The following is a 14,561-nucleotide window of genomic DNA, read 5'->3' on the forward strand; positions in this document are numbered from 1 at the left end:
GACATCAATTTCAATGTGCATTATCAGCATAAGCAGACGTATTGGATATTACCCAGAATCTCACACCACATGACTTAGCATGGAGGAGTAACTATGCTTGGCTGTGTTTTTCAGGACCCAATTTAGCTTCTCTGAGCAGCAGTTTTAGAATCTGAACAAAGAAAGTACAACATACAAGCACAGCTTGAGCACAATTGAGACACTTCCTCCCGTTGTCTGGTCCGGAGGAAGGATGTAATTAAAAGTCATCATCTGCTACCTAATCTGAAACACATTTGAAGACATAGTGAATAACCGAGGGAGTAGGATGTGGACCTCGAGAGTGTGCGCAAGCAATGAGAACATGTTAGATTCTGAAGTCTTCAATCCTTTTGAAGTTCCCAGAGTTCCCAGGCTTGGCCCCTCAACAGCTGGTCATGGGAGAAGAGTAGGACTTTCCACATCACCAACTGATTTCACTGTGTCTACACTGCCGGGCTGTCCATGGATTGCCTGTGACTGCCTGCACCCTCACGATTGCTAAGTGTAAATCAGCGAAGCTCTGGGCGTCTACAGTTTAGAAGACATGGAAATCTTGAACTTGCTGTGGAAGACTCCTGAGGATAAACCGTGCTATAAGAGGAGTGTTTTGCATGAGCACTACCGTTTCCTACCACTTAAAGTCTGTGAGAAGCCAGCAGATGTTTCTGAAGCACGCACACAGTTTACCCCCACCCTCAGACATTGATTAGATTCAGCTCATTGATATCCGTGGGCGTTCAAGTCCTAGTCACACACAATGGATCCAAACATCCTAATTCCTAGAGAACAGATAACAAAGATCCATTTTATTTCTTCCTTATTGTCATGTAAATTGTCCTTTTCCCATAGACAATGCATTTTAGGAAAGAAGACATACCGGCCTTTGAAGACCCTGCAGGAATGAGCCATCATAGTAGCCCTGGAAAAAGGATCCTTGAGGGGCCGGGAAGGATAGAATTGGGCTCCAGCTCAATCCTATTGCTAAGAGAAACTTTTAGGCAAATTCGCAGTTATTCGTAGGAATACAGTTCTTAAAGTATGTCCTTCTGATTATCTGGATTTCCTCAGAGTCTGTTATGTCCCCTGTTCATCTCTAGTTTTGTTAATTTGGATCTTCTCTCTGCTTCTTAGTTAACTTGGCTAAGTGTTTGCCAACTTTCTGATTTCCTCAAAGAACCAACTTTATTTCATTAATTCTTTGTGCTGTTTTTGTTGTTGTTTCTATTTTATTGATTTTGGCCCCATGTTGATTAATTCTTGACATCTACTCCTTTTGGATGTTATTTCTTCTCTTTGCTCTAATTCTTCAGGTATGCTGTTAAGTTACTAATATGAAATTTTAATTTTTTTTTAATGTAGGCATTAAATGTTGTGAATTTACCTCTTAGAACTCCCTTCATTGTATCTCATTATTTTGGGTATATTTTATATTAATTTTTCATCCAATTCTAGGAAGTATTTGATCATCTCTTTCTTAATTTCTGTCTTGAACCAGTTTTCATTCAGTATTGAATTTGTTAGTTCCCATGAGTTTGTGGAGCTTTCTGTGGTTTCTGATTTTGTTGATAACCAGCTTTAATTTGTGATGGTCAGATAGCATTCAGAGTGCCATTTCAACTTCCTTGGATCTGTTTAGACTTGTTTTGTGTCCAAGTGTGTGGTCAATTTTAGAGAAAGCTCTGTGGGCTGCTGAGAAGGGAGATTCTTATGTGTTTGGGTGAAATGTTCTGTAAATATCTGTTAGGTCCATTTGGTTTGTGTCATCATTTAGTTCCAGGATTTCTGTTTAGTTTTTTTCTGGATGATCTGTCTATTTTTGAGATATTGAAGTCACATACTACCACTGTGTATGGGTCAATATGTGATTTTTTTTTCTGTAGTAGCATTTCTTTTATGAATGTGTTTGGTGCACAGTTTAGAATTGCAATATACTCATGGGTGATCTTTTCTTTAATGGGTATGACATATCCTTTCCTATCGCTTATGCTTAGTTTTGGTTTGAAACCTGTTTTGTCAGATATTAAAACAAATACCTAGCCAGGCGGTGGTGGCTCACGTCTTTAATCCCAGCACTTGGGAGGCAGAGGCAGGTGGATTTCTGAGTTCAAGGCCAGCCTGGTGTACAAAGTGAATACCAGGACAGCCAGGGCTATACAGAGAAACCCTGTCTCAAAAACCAATAAATAAATAAATAAAAACAAAACAAAACAAAAAAACAAAAACAAAAAACCCCAACAGCAACAACAACAAAAACAAAAACAAATACCTACACTGGCTTGCTTCTTGGATACATTTGCTCGTAATCTCTTTTTGTTTTTTATCCTTTTATCTGGGGTAATGTCTATCCTTAATGTAAGGTGTATTTCTTGGGTGCAGCAGAAGGATGGATCCCGGTTTGTCTTTTTCTTTAAATCCAATCTGTCTGTCTGTCTGACTCTTCTTACTGGGGCCTTGAGACCACTGATGTTGACAGTTATCAGTGAGCTGTGTTCGGTTGACTCCTGTTGTTTTATTATTCTGTTGTAAGGTTTTAAGCCCTTTTGATTTTATGATATGAGATTATTTATTTCTTGTGTTTCTTGGGTGTGGTCATCCTCTTCAGGATGATATTTTCTATCTAGCACCTTCTGTATAGCTAGATTTATAGTTAGATACTGCTTAAAATGTTAAATGTGGTTTTTTTTTTATTCCTCTTGGAATGATTTTCTTTCTACATCTGTATGTTGGATATACTAGTCTGATTGGCATATGTGTTCCGTTAGAGCGTGTAGAACATCTATTTAGGCCCTTGTGACTTCTAGAGTCTCCATTGAGAATTCAGGTGTTTTTATGATAGGTCTGTCCTTATCTATTGCTTGGTCTTTTCCCCTTGTAACTTTTAATATTCCCTTTTGGCTTCGCACACTTAGTGTTTGCTTCGTACGTGCCGAGGGGACCTTTTTCGTTCTTTTCCAATTTATTTGCTCTTCTGTATGTTTCTTATACCTTCATAGGTATTTCTTTTATTTAAGTTAGAATTTTTTTCTTCTATGATTTTGTTGAAAGTATTTTTCTGTGCCTTACCTGGGTTTCTTCTCTTTTCTCTCTTCCTATTAGAGAATAGATCCTAGTAGATCATAGATTTGATCTATTCATAGTGTTCCTGTCCCTGATTTCTAATTTTTTTTTTTGTTTTTAATCTAACATTTTCTTTGACTGAGATCTTCATTTCATCTCTCTTATCTTCAGTGCCTAAGATTCTATCTTCCATTTCATGTGTTCTGTTGGGGAGGTTTACCTCTAAAGCTTTTTTGACTTCCTGAAATTTTTATTTCTAGCTTTCTTTAATGATTTGATATTTACTTCAATATCTTTAAATATAGTCTTTATTTCAGTTCACTGTTTGTGTTTTCATGGGTTTTATTTATGGATTTATTCATGTTTTCTTTAAGGTCTTTGATCACCTTTATCATAGTTACTTTGTTTTTCAAGATCAGATTTCTCTGTGTGGCAGTCCTGGAACTTGATCTGTGGAGGAGGCTGGCCTCGATCTCGGAGATCTGACTGCCTCTGCCTCTCAGGTGCTGAGATTAAAGGAGTGCATGTTTCACCAGTGCCTGACTTCAAAATAGTTATTTTGAAGTCTTTGCCTTGTGCTTCAACTATATTGCACTTCTCGGGGCTTACTTTAGTATAGTTTCTGGGTTCTGATGGAGACATTTTATTCTAGCTGTTATTGATTGTGTTTCTATGGTGGTGTAAACATCTAGAGTTTGAATGGTAGATGTTGATATCTAGTTTTGTCTTTCTTCAGTGGGTTTTCCCATTTCTCAATTTCTGTCAGAGAGTGTAGTGGTTGTGGGTTGCCTGGCAGATAGTACTTCTAATGCCTGCCAGGAGTAGATACTGGGGTCCCAAGTAGAATGACGTTTTCAGTATTGAGAGTGGACATGAAGAAGGCCAGAGGGTGGCTAAGAAGGCCAACAGGAAGGAAGAGACCTGGGGTTGCAGCCAAGGATCTGCAGAGTCTCCAGGGAATGGAGGCAGAGTGGGGAAGACAGGCCCCTGCAGGACTGTGGACAAGACTGTAGAAACGGAAACGGGGAGCAAAAAGTAAGATAGTCTACCTGAATTTCAGGCTATCATGGCCAGCGTGTTGCCAGTAGAGAGTGCCACAGGATGTTGGCAGCTGAGACAAATGGACTGGTGAGGAAGGAAGGCTGTTAGATAACATGTGTGGAATCCCTTGGGAATGGGAGCAGAGAGGAAGAAGAGGCCCCAGAAGGTGGCCTACTCCAAGGCTGGGGATAGTGCTGGAGAATTGGAATCGCAGGACAGGAAGGAAGGTGAAGACAGCTTACTTGCTTTCCAGGTCAGCGCGGCCAGTAGGTCTCTAGGTAGAGTGTGCCTCCAGGGTTAGTAGGTGAGACAAAGGGATTCCTGAAGTCATTTCTTGTCTCCCATCAGAGTGCAAAGCTGTTGATACCAGCGCCCTTGTCAGTAACCCGTCTGCTTGCTTGTTCAGAGGGTAACTCACAGTTTGTGTCATGGGAGAACACTGCACTCTGAGAGAAGCAAACAGGGACGTGAAACTGTGGAACAGAGGCTGAAGAGCTCGGAGATAGCTCCCGGGGCTTAAACTTTAGTTACTACTAAAAGTGTGTGTGCTACTCATCTCACCAAGTCAGTGGAAGCAGTGTTATTAGAACTATGGAACATTTCTTCAGTATCTGGGAAGACATTCTCCGTGGCTGCCCTCAAGGAATCCCTCAGCTCAATCCCTGACTTGTGACTATTTCTCTATATTGTATGCTCTTAGGATACAGTTTTCTGCAAGGTAATGGATGTCGTCTTAATAAGATACTAAAGTCTTCTGCTGCTTTCCTCTCATGGTGTGGAAATCTGCCCTGTTCCATGTACACCTCAACCCGTGTCTCCTTCCTGAAAAGAGTAGGAAGCCACCTAAAAACTTGGTTGATTGTTTTGGCCTTTAGTCCATGGGTCATAGGTGCCCCAAGCAAAGCCTCAATGCAGCCTAACGCAAAACCATAACCTTACTTAAAATGTAAAAATATAATGGAATCTGTTTGTCAGAACTGGAATGTGTATTATGGCAGCATGCTTAAAGTCAAAAGGTTGGATGTGCCTTAGTAAGGTCTCTGTGCAGATGAACGTCAGGGACACTTGCCAAATAGATGTTTATTCTAGCACAGAACATATCCCTCAAAACATCAAAATAAGAAAACATTGTACAGAATTGCATGTCTAGAGAGCAATAAGTAGGGAGTGGAAGGTGCAACAGCAAACAAAACAAACAGACAAACAACATCTGGAATCCTGGATAATCCCAGCCAAAAAATTCCAAGGATCAGAGAGGCAGAGATGAGGAAGGAAGAGGGGTACTGTAGAGCTTGTCTCTCACATTACTGTCACCATGACTTGCTGTCTTCCTGCTTCCCAGGGAATAGATAGAGTTCTCTGGTTCTGAAGTCCTGACTCCCTTAAACATGAACAAAAGTTGTGGCCTGTCTCTAACAAAGCCATTATTATTTTCTTTCCTTTAGGCAAAGTGCAACAACTGAATTACCTGTTTGAAGATACAAATGATGGTACCTGCTTTACTGCTTACAATAAAACTAATTTGCTTTATTAAAATTGGAAAGACTAATCAGTTATTTAGATACAAGCCCTATTGGTAGAAGATGAAAAGACTTTTTATATTTTTCTCTGAATTATCTACTTTTTTGTCATATCATGTTGATTATTTCAGCATAAATACGTTGTCTTTAACATTTTAAAATCTATTTATTTAATGTATGTAAGTACACTGTAGCTTTCTTCAGACACACCAGAAGAAGGCATCAGATCCCATAACAGATGGTTGTGAGCCACCATGTGGTTGCTGGGAATTGAACTCAGGATGTCTGGAAGAGCAGTCAGTGGTCTAAACTGCTGAGCCATCTCTCTGGCTCTGTCTTTTTTTTTTTTTTTTTTTTTTTTTTTTAACAGAAGAAAAATGTATATGAGAGAAAATGCTCTAGTCAAGTGCATAGTCTTATATGCCAAAACACCCATGCAAATAGCACTTAGCCCCAAAACAGAAACGCACCAGAAGTCCCCCTCCTCTTTCCTCCTCCAGCCATTCTTCCTCTGAGATAACTATTTTCTAGTATTATTATACTGCAAATACATTTTGCTGTACGTGTCTTATGTCACTGAAATAATACAGCCTTATGTCTGCTTTCTCTTAACACTATTCGTGAAAGCCAGCATACTGTGGCATGTTTTACCTTCAGATCTTTTTCCTCACTGTACAGTTCCCATGAAGAACAACAGGCCATTGCAGAGCCATTTTCATGTAGAGAGTACCCTGTAGCTTCCAGCTGAAAAGAGCTATTTCAAAGGTCCAGAATGTACATCTTCACACATGACTTTGGTAGATGCGAAACACATCATAATTTTAATACCCCTTGACCTGAGGACAGACAACAGTGGATATCTCCTTGTCTTCCTCCTGAAGGAAGCTCAGTAAGAAACTGTGTTTTGAGAGTGTTTAGGAATCCATCGAAAAGATAAAGAATTACAAGGGGAAGTAAGATGATTTGACACTTACATAATCTCGTCACAATATATTGGCAGTTCGTTCCCTAAAACGAAGAGGCAACAACTACGCTTCTACACAACTCTGCTTCCTATAGCTGCGAGGTTGCACATTCTTCCCAGCACCCTCTGCTGCCTCCCAGCAATGCCTTGCAGTCACCTCACTCATGTCTATTTTCAGCTCATATACAATTTCCCCCTTCCCCCTCAAAAATACTTTTTCCAAGTCTGTTTTGCCCTCTAAAGTTCTCTGGTAATTTGAAAACTAAACTATACAGACACTTCCGTCCGGTTGCCTGTCTTCAAATGCCCCTGAAATAGTGGCAATGGAAGAATAGTGAGCTTTCAATTTCTTCCCAGATCCTCAGACTGTGGTGTGGTGTGGCAGGAAGTGAAAGGAGTAATTGAAACACAGTCTCTGACATCCACACTCTGGCTGTCTGACAGATCATGCGTGACACGGCTAGACTGGGTTGGGGGTGGCTGTGGTTCTCCCCACAAAGAAGATGTCTCCAGAAAAAGAAGATATCCGCTTCTTTTGGAATATATTTTCTAGGGTGAACCTGTGCATGAGATGCAAAATGTACTGGTAGCGCAGACACCAACCAACTGAACTTTCCCTTCCTGGCTCCAGATGCAGCTCAGGAGATATTTGTCCTGCCTGGTTCCTGCGGGACAGAACATACTATGGTGGAGGTGGTGACTTGGTGCTCCACGTGCACGCTGTGGCAATGCAGGGACACACGGGTGCGTGGACACAACTAATGAAGCAAGCAAGCAAACACATGTAATAAAGGAAGAGAAGAACATCTCTCATGATGACCTTCAGGAAATCAGAGGTCTGATAGGAGGCCCAGATTTCTCAAGACCTTCTCTCATGGTCTATACCTGTGACCCTGTGAGGAATGGAGACATTAAAACTGATAGCCAGATTTTCTGGTTTCTGCTCACCAGGAAGCAGTTTCCTATCTGTTGGCTTCATACTGAGAGACTCATTTCTGGAAGAACCCATGTATCTTCCTTTGAGGAGCCTTTTCCTACCTCTGTTAACACACGGTAGCCAATAGGCCTTGACCTTGGACCACAACCTGAGCAGATTCAACGTGGTTTGAGAACTCTAGTTTCCACTGAGATGGGCTCTAATACTTTCAGTAGTGTTTGTTCTTTCTAGAGAAAGGGAAGGATGGAAATAGAAAGCTGTTGAGAAGAAAGCCTCGCACACAGGTCCGGCAGGTTAATACCTGAGACACGGTCCCTACCATCTCACTTTTCCTTTAGTGGGAAAGGCAATGTGTTTAGCAATTGGGGCAGACTCCAGACCAAGCCCTGCGGTGGTTTAAAATTCATGCTCTGCCATTTACTAGCTGTGATTCTGAATAACTACTGTATAGTCTTTGAGGCTCTTCTTCATTTATAAGATGAGGATGATAATAATAGCATTTACCTCCTGAAGGAGCTGTACTAATGAACACATTAATATAGGACCCTTTAATAGCTGTGCCCATAATGTATCTACTATATTAGTCTAGGAAAGGGATGAAGAAAGGCAATGAGGTTGTTTTAAGAGTCAGTGAAAGACAGAAGCTAATTTCAGGTACCGAGGCTACTGCTTGTACCACTTAACCATCCACACCCGTGATGGTTCCTCTCTGCATGCAAAGTCCATTCAGCAGCACGCAAGGACCCTTCGTATTATTTGTTCTTGGTCAAAAGGCAGCGTTCATATCACAGAGTAAACCATGGTAGGCACTGAAGGGGTGTAGTCTCAGCGGATGCAGAGCCAAAAGCTGCTGGCTGCTGGCAATTCAACTCTTTCTTGCTATTTTGGGGGCCCAAAGTTGCTGGCTTCTGGCAATTTAAGTCTTTCTTGCTATTTTTGGGCCAAAAGGTGTTGGCTTCTGGCAATTTAACTCTTTCTTTCTCTGGGGCCAGAAGCTGATGGCTTCTGATAATTTAATTGCTGCTGATAGCAGCAGGGGATTAAGAAAAAACACTTAGTTACTTGGGCTCTTTTCTCTCGGGCTCAAGGGCTCCTGGATGGCCTGGTATGAAGCTCAGAGTTCATTAACTTTTCATGAGCCAGTGATTAAAGAGAAAGAAGAATGTCAGGCATGCGTGCATGCGTGCGCACACACTGGTTATGATGTAACACATCTGTTACATCAATTTCACAGTGCACATGCATACTTATACACACAAACATATACCTGCATATGTATTATGTACATAATGTATGAATATATATATATATATATATATATATATTTAGACAGACAGACAGGCATCTACACGTTTGGTGAGTAGAGCAGAGCCCCAACAGACATTCTCTTAGCCTTTTTTATACCTTCTTAGACAGAAGTTATTTATTAAATTACCACATAGACAAAATCTTACACACAAAAAAGGGGAGTTTCAGAAGTATGTTGATATTAAGTTCAAAGCAGTGTTTCACTCTGTAAGCTCATTATAAGCTCAAATCCACAGTTTCACACAGCCTTGCTTCATCGTAGCGCACACCTGTGGCTTTATCCTGGGAACTGACTTAGGATGGATGTTTTTCCTGGATCACAAATCTGTCCCAAGCCTATGTCTCTTCTTAGTGTAAGTTATGAAAGCTCATTGTGTTCCTTATTATGCAGTCTTCATCTATTATTCTGAGGAGGGGGGGTTACATTATATTTTTGATTCTAACTTCATTACATCTTTTTTGGCAGAACAACTAAAACTTGAAACTAAATTTTAAGTTTGTCCTTAAACTTTCTTCTTAAAATTATTTGAATCAAATCAGGAATGCTACAAAGTCATTAATTCATCTAAACAGCGTTAATTCACGAAAGTTCATCTTCATGTTGATCTTCAGGAAATGGGCCCCATAGGGTGGGTTGATGCCTAGGAATCATTAGGCTATGTAATAGTGGTAGAAATGCCTATCAGCAATGAAAAGCAATCCTGGGACAAAGTCTCCGGGGCCGTGCCTCTCCAGAGTGTACCCACTGCAGCCATGCAGAATGGTGGGCCATCTCCAGGAAACTCAGTTGCTTGCCATAGTCTTTCCCAGATGGCTTCTGTCAGCTCTTGTATCACCAGGAACTATAAGAAGGCACAGAGCGTTACCACCTCCATTCCTGTAAAAGTTCTCTGGACCTGGTTGACAAGCTGCCCTGTGATCATTGTGAGGTCAATAATCGAGGACTATTTTTTAAAATATTGGAAAGAAAGCCACATCAAGAAGCAAGGAGGGGGACTGACTTCTCTTACCTATCAAACTGCTTAACAAGGATGTGTACAGGGAGCAGGACGTGAGTATGAGAAGCAAACTCTAAGGGCTTTTTCCAATTCTGAACCAGGCCTGCCCTTACTCCATGAGTGTTTTTTACATGACTAAGTGACTAAGTTCTGTATCCTTCCTTATAGCACAATGTTAACACACACACATCACCCTTGCTTAAAAACATGGTAAATAGATGGATAGATGATACATTATATGTTTGTACATATACAGATACGTTATAAATGATATCTAAACACTTCTAATAAAGCATAAGTGTAAAAATACCAGAAACACACATACAATAGGTAACAATAGAGAGATACAAAATTATCCTGATACTCAGTCCCTTTGTTTGATGAGTATCTAGTTCTTCACAAATCCTTATGTTCTTAATTATGAAAATTTCTGAATTTCACCCAAATCAGTTTTCTGTACAGGCCCAGGCTTCCTGAGCCTATCATTATAACACAATTGTCTTTCCAATTTCCACTAAAATTTTACCTCTCATTTGATGAGCAATTTTTATGCTAGCTGAGACATCAGCTCAAACTGTTTCTATAAAGCATTTTTATTTCAGTGGAGAGAATGTGATGAGCTGTTCATGCTCTCAAAACCAGCTCACAGTTGAGTTTCAATTCCTTGGTTCACCTAAAATTCTAATTTCTAGCTAAGATGTTTAGCTCCCTTTAACCCCAACTCTTCAATTATTCCAGTTAGCAACACTGAATCACTTCCTTTTTCATCTCTTTTAATCTCAGAAAATACTTTTCATTAATTCTACCATTAGCTGTTGAGTGCTGGGCAGTCTGCTGGGGCGGAACCCTCTGGCTAATATGCAGATCTCTGGGAAAATAACTTGCTCTTTTTATCTGTAGTTCCACGACATATACAATGCTCAGTTTGACTTGACTTACATTTAAGACTTTTCTCAGACAATCCAATCCCACATGAATATTCACTAAAGAATGACATCAGTGTCATTGACATTTCAAAATGATGTCTATAAAGTAAGTCTGCGTTTGGTTCTTTAAGTGTTTTCGGTAGTTGGCCTTCATTTTCCCTGGTAACATAATTGTTTCTATGAGAGATGATGATATTAACTTAGAAGTGAGGTAAGGGAATATTTTTTAATAAGGAGTAATATCAAATGTTCCATGCTATAAAGTGATGTGTGCAACTCCAAAGTGTGTGTCCTTGTCCTTTGGATTTCTTTTCAGTTCTTGTCTCTAGAGTTCATTGTGTTGTATTGTGTTGCATTTTCTCTGTCCATTCACATTAGGGCAGTGACAGACCTGTGATTGGACAAGAATAGGGAGGCAGAGCTAGAAGTTTGGGAGTAAGATAGGTCGGCGGAGAAGAGAGGAAGTCAACATGGAGGCAGACAAACAGGAAGATCACCTAGACCTAGTGTGGCTTTAAACAGCCACAAGTAACTAAGGTTTTCACAAGATTAGAATAATTCGGTTAAAGCATTATCATTTGGCTCTTAAGTTATTGTATTGGCATCTTGTAAATTGTGATCTTACTGATATATAAACCTGATTGGATAATTAAGCCTTAAGAGTCATGTTACTACTCGCTAAGATGACTGATTGTGGGGTGGTGTTGGACGTTGCTCGTAAGCGAGATGAACTCGCTAATTGGGAGAGAATAGCAGAACCCCTTCCAGGACATAGTGTTGTGGCCAAACAGTACCGGTACTAGAACAGGAAGACGGACCAGCGGGGCAGGAGAGTTTGTGGGGTAACCTTTTTTTAATATTTCCTCCAACATTGTGCAGCCTATTAGATTTCTGAGCTTGATTTTTTAAAGGGTTGAGCTTTCCTGTCCTTTTCAGGGGTTATGCCTTGTAAAGTACCCTAAATGTGGTCTTCTACTGTGAATTTGCCTGCATGTTTAAGGAGAGCTCCGGAAACTGATTAAACTTAAACTGTGCATCTTGTAACAGAACTGCGAAGGCTTTCGCGTGCTACTCTTCTCACGTCCACCCCTTGAGTAGCAGAAGCTACTCCTGGGCCAAGGATCCTTTTTGCTCTCTATCCTGATTCTTGATCTATTCTCATCATGACCTCAGCCCAGCCTCATTAAAAACCATCGCCCCACAGACTGGCGAATGGAAAGAAAAGCCGGGCGTGGGAAGGAACCCACTCCGAGAATCACAACACCAGAAATGACACCGGAACAACATCTAGCCTTGGAGCTTTACCTTTCCAAGCTCTGAGCTTGGAGGAGACAGTGGAGACAGGGATCCTCTCCTTGGAATGCTCCAAGGGCGCTGGCGGTCACCGGTGAAATGCTTGTGATTCTTTGTTAGGGTTTCACACCTGATGTGAGACAATCCTGAGAAGTTCATTCAGGGCATAAGATGTAACTAGCTTTCTAATGACCGGGGGAAGAGGCTTTGGAATACATTGAAAATTTGCATTGCGCTTGCCAAAGAATAGGTGCCTGGGACCTACAGAGAGGCGACCCACAGTGCAGCTGCTCTGATGGAGCTCTAGCTAGACAAAGGGACAACTTATCCACAGGAGTGCATTTTCAGTGTAAAGGAGCAAGTCGGACTTTTCCTACTTCCACAATGTTTATCAAATTTTGTATTTCTTACAGGTGTGTGTGTGTGTGTGTGTGTGTGTGTGTGTGTTCATATGTGGGAGTCTGGATGCCTCACTCTACATGTGGAGGCCAGAGGACAACTTTCAGGCATTAGTTTTTGCTTCCCACGTTGGTCTTGAATCAAAGTCTCTCTGCCACTCTTCAGTGTGCTCTAGGCTCCCTGCCCCCTAAGCTTCTGGATCATTCTCCAAGAGTGCTACGATGATTGATAGGAGCCACTGCATCTGGCTTTTATTATGGGTTCTGAGACTCAGACTCAGCTCTCCAGACTTGCATAGCAGGTGCTTTGACCAATGAGCCATGTTCCTGGGCCCTCTTTGGAGCCTTTGAAACAATTAGAAAGTAAGAAATAATAGAACCAAACATCGAAAGCAGATTTACATTCTTTTATAGAAATGGTTTTTGAGCTGGGCAGTGGGGGTTCACGCCTTTAATCCCAGCACTTGGGAGGCAGAGGCAGGCAGACTTCTAAGTTCGAGGCCAGCCTCGTCTACAAAGTGAGTTCCAGGACAGCCAGGGCTATACAAAAGCCAAAATAAAAAATGTTTTTTGACTTATTTTTAAAAAGATTGATAGGAGATTACCTTTGATGGAGCAATCCCCTTTCCTACTCCAAACCCTGGGATCTACATAGTGCCTCCAGAAGGGAGGACTCTTCTTCACTCAGCCCATGTTGATAGCCTCCTGATCTTTTTCCTGGTGGCTCAAGGCTTCTCTTCCACATTGGTATTTCACTCCTAAATATGATAGGTCTGTTGCTAAAGACATTCCAAGTAGACTCAGAGTCAACAAAAACGAAACTGTGTAATGTCTATCATTAATGTGAATCTGTACTTCATTCAAGAGCACTGGTAGAGAATTGGAGACTCTTGTGAAATCTCACAGTTCTGGGTTCTATATCATCTAGCTTTGCAGCTCTATGGGCTAAGCTATTTGTTCATTGCTCTCTCTTACTCTCTCTCTCTCCCTCCCTCCCTCCTCCCCTCCTTCCTTCTTTCCTCCCATCTCCCTCTCCCTCCCTTCCCCCTCCTCTGTTTGTTCTTCATGAGAATTCTATCTCCTGTGACTTGAGATACAGGCTAAGATCTGGATAGGGCTGTGAAGTGGCTCTTTAACATGATGAGGTAGTGCCCTGTAACCAAGGCAACTTCGAGGGGGTTCTTCCTGGTCACAGAAGCCTAAGGAAAAGTCCTCATGTCAGAGGGTTCTTAGGAAGAGCCATTCAGGAGGGAAAGAAGCCCACCTTTCCTATTCAAATACAGATTCTTGCTCTGGTTCTGGTTCAGCAACAGACTCTTCTAAGTCATTGCTGATAGTCCACCACAGAATGTTCCAGAATCATCTTCTACTATTTCAGGTGTCTCCTCCTCCAACAGGAAATGGTTAAGAATTCCCCAGTAGCTGGCTGGACCTTTCTAAAAGGTGGAAATGACTAAGGTTCTCCCTGCCTCATTCTCGTCTTCCTCTCCCTTCCCCATCACAGGAACAGGATTGAGACAGTGTTCCCTTCTGGAGACTTCTGCTGGGCCTGTTCCCTCCTTTAAGTTCTGGTCCCACCCTCACTGTCTCTTATACGTCTAATCCAGTCTCTGCATCTGCTTCTCACTGCAACCTAAACTAACACACATACAATAAAAGAGAAACAGCTGACTTCTTCACTCAGTCCTAGATTCAACTTTTATTACTGCCCTCATTAACTATATTATCTAAACTGTCCTATATTTTTCTCATCAACTGAAATACATTTTTTGCCTTAAAGTTGCAATGAATGTTTAATGAATTATATTGGAGGAGCACCTGCCACGGGCCTCCTGTAACAGGTATGTGGTAGGTCCATTTCTCATAAATGTCCTGCAGCAAGGAAATGAGGTAACGGGGCACTGAAGTGCTTAGTTTTGATATGAGCCTGCAAGGAAGACTAGGCATGGTGTCGGACACCTGTGATCCCGGAGCTCAGGAGGCAGAGAGAAGAGGATCTGGATTTCTAGGCTAGCCTTAGCTGCACAGTGAGTTTGAGGTCAGCCTGATCTATGTAATGAGAGAGGAAGAGAGAGAGAGAGAGAGAGAGAGAGAGAGA

The sequence above is a fragment of the Mastomys coucha genome, unplaced genomic scaffold (genome assembly GCF_008632895.1).
Source record: "Mastomys coucha isolate ucsf_1 unplaced genomic scaffold, UCSF_Mcou_1 pScaffold17, whole genome shotgun sequence".
Classification (NCBI taxonomy): Eukaryota; Metazoa; Chordata; class Mammalia; order Rodentia; family Muridae; genus Mastomys; species Mastomys coucha.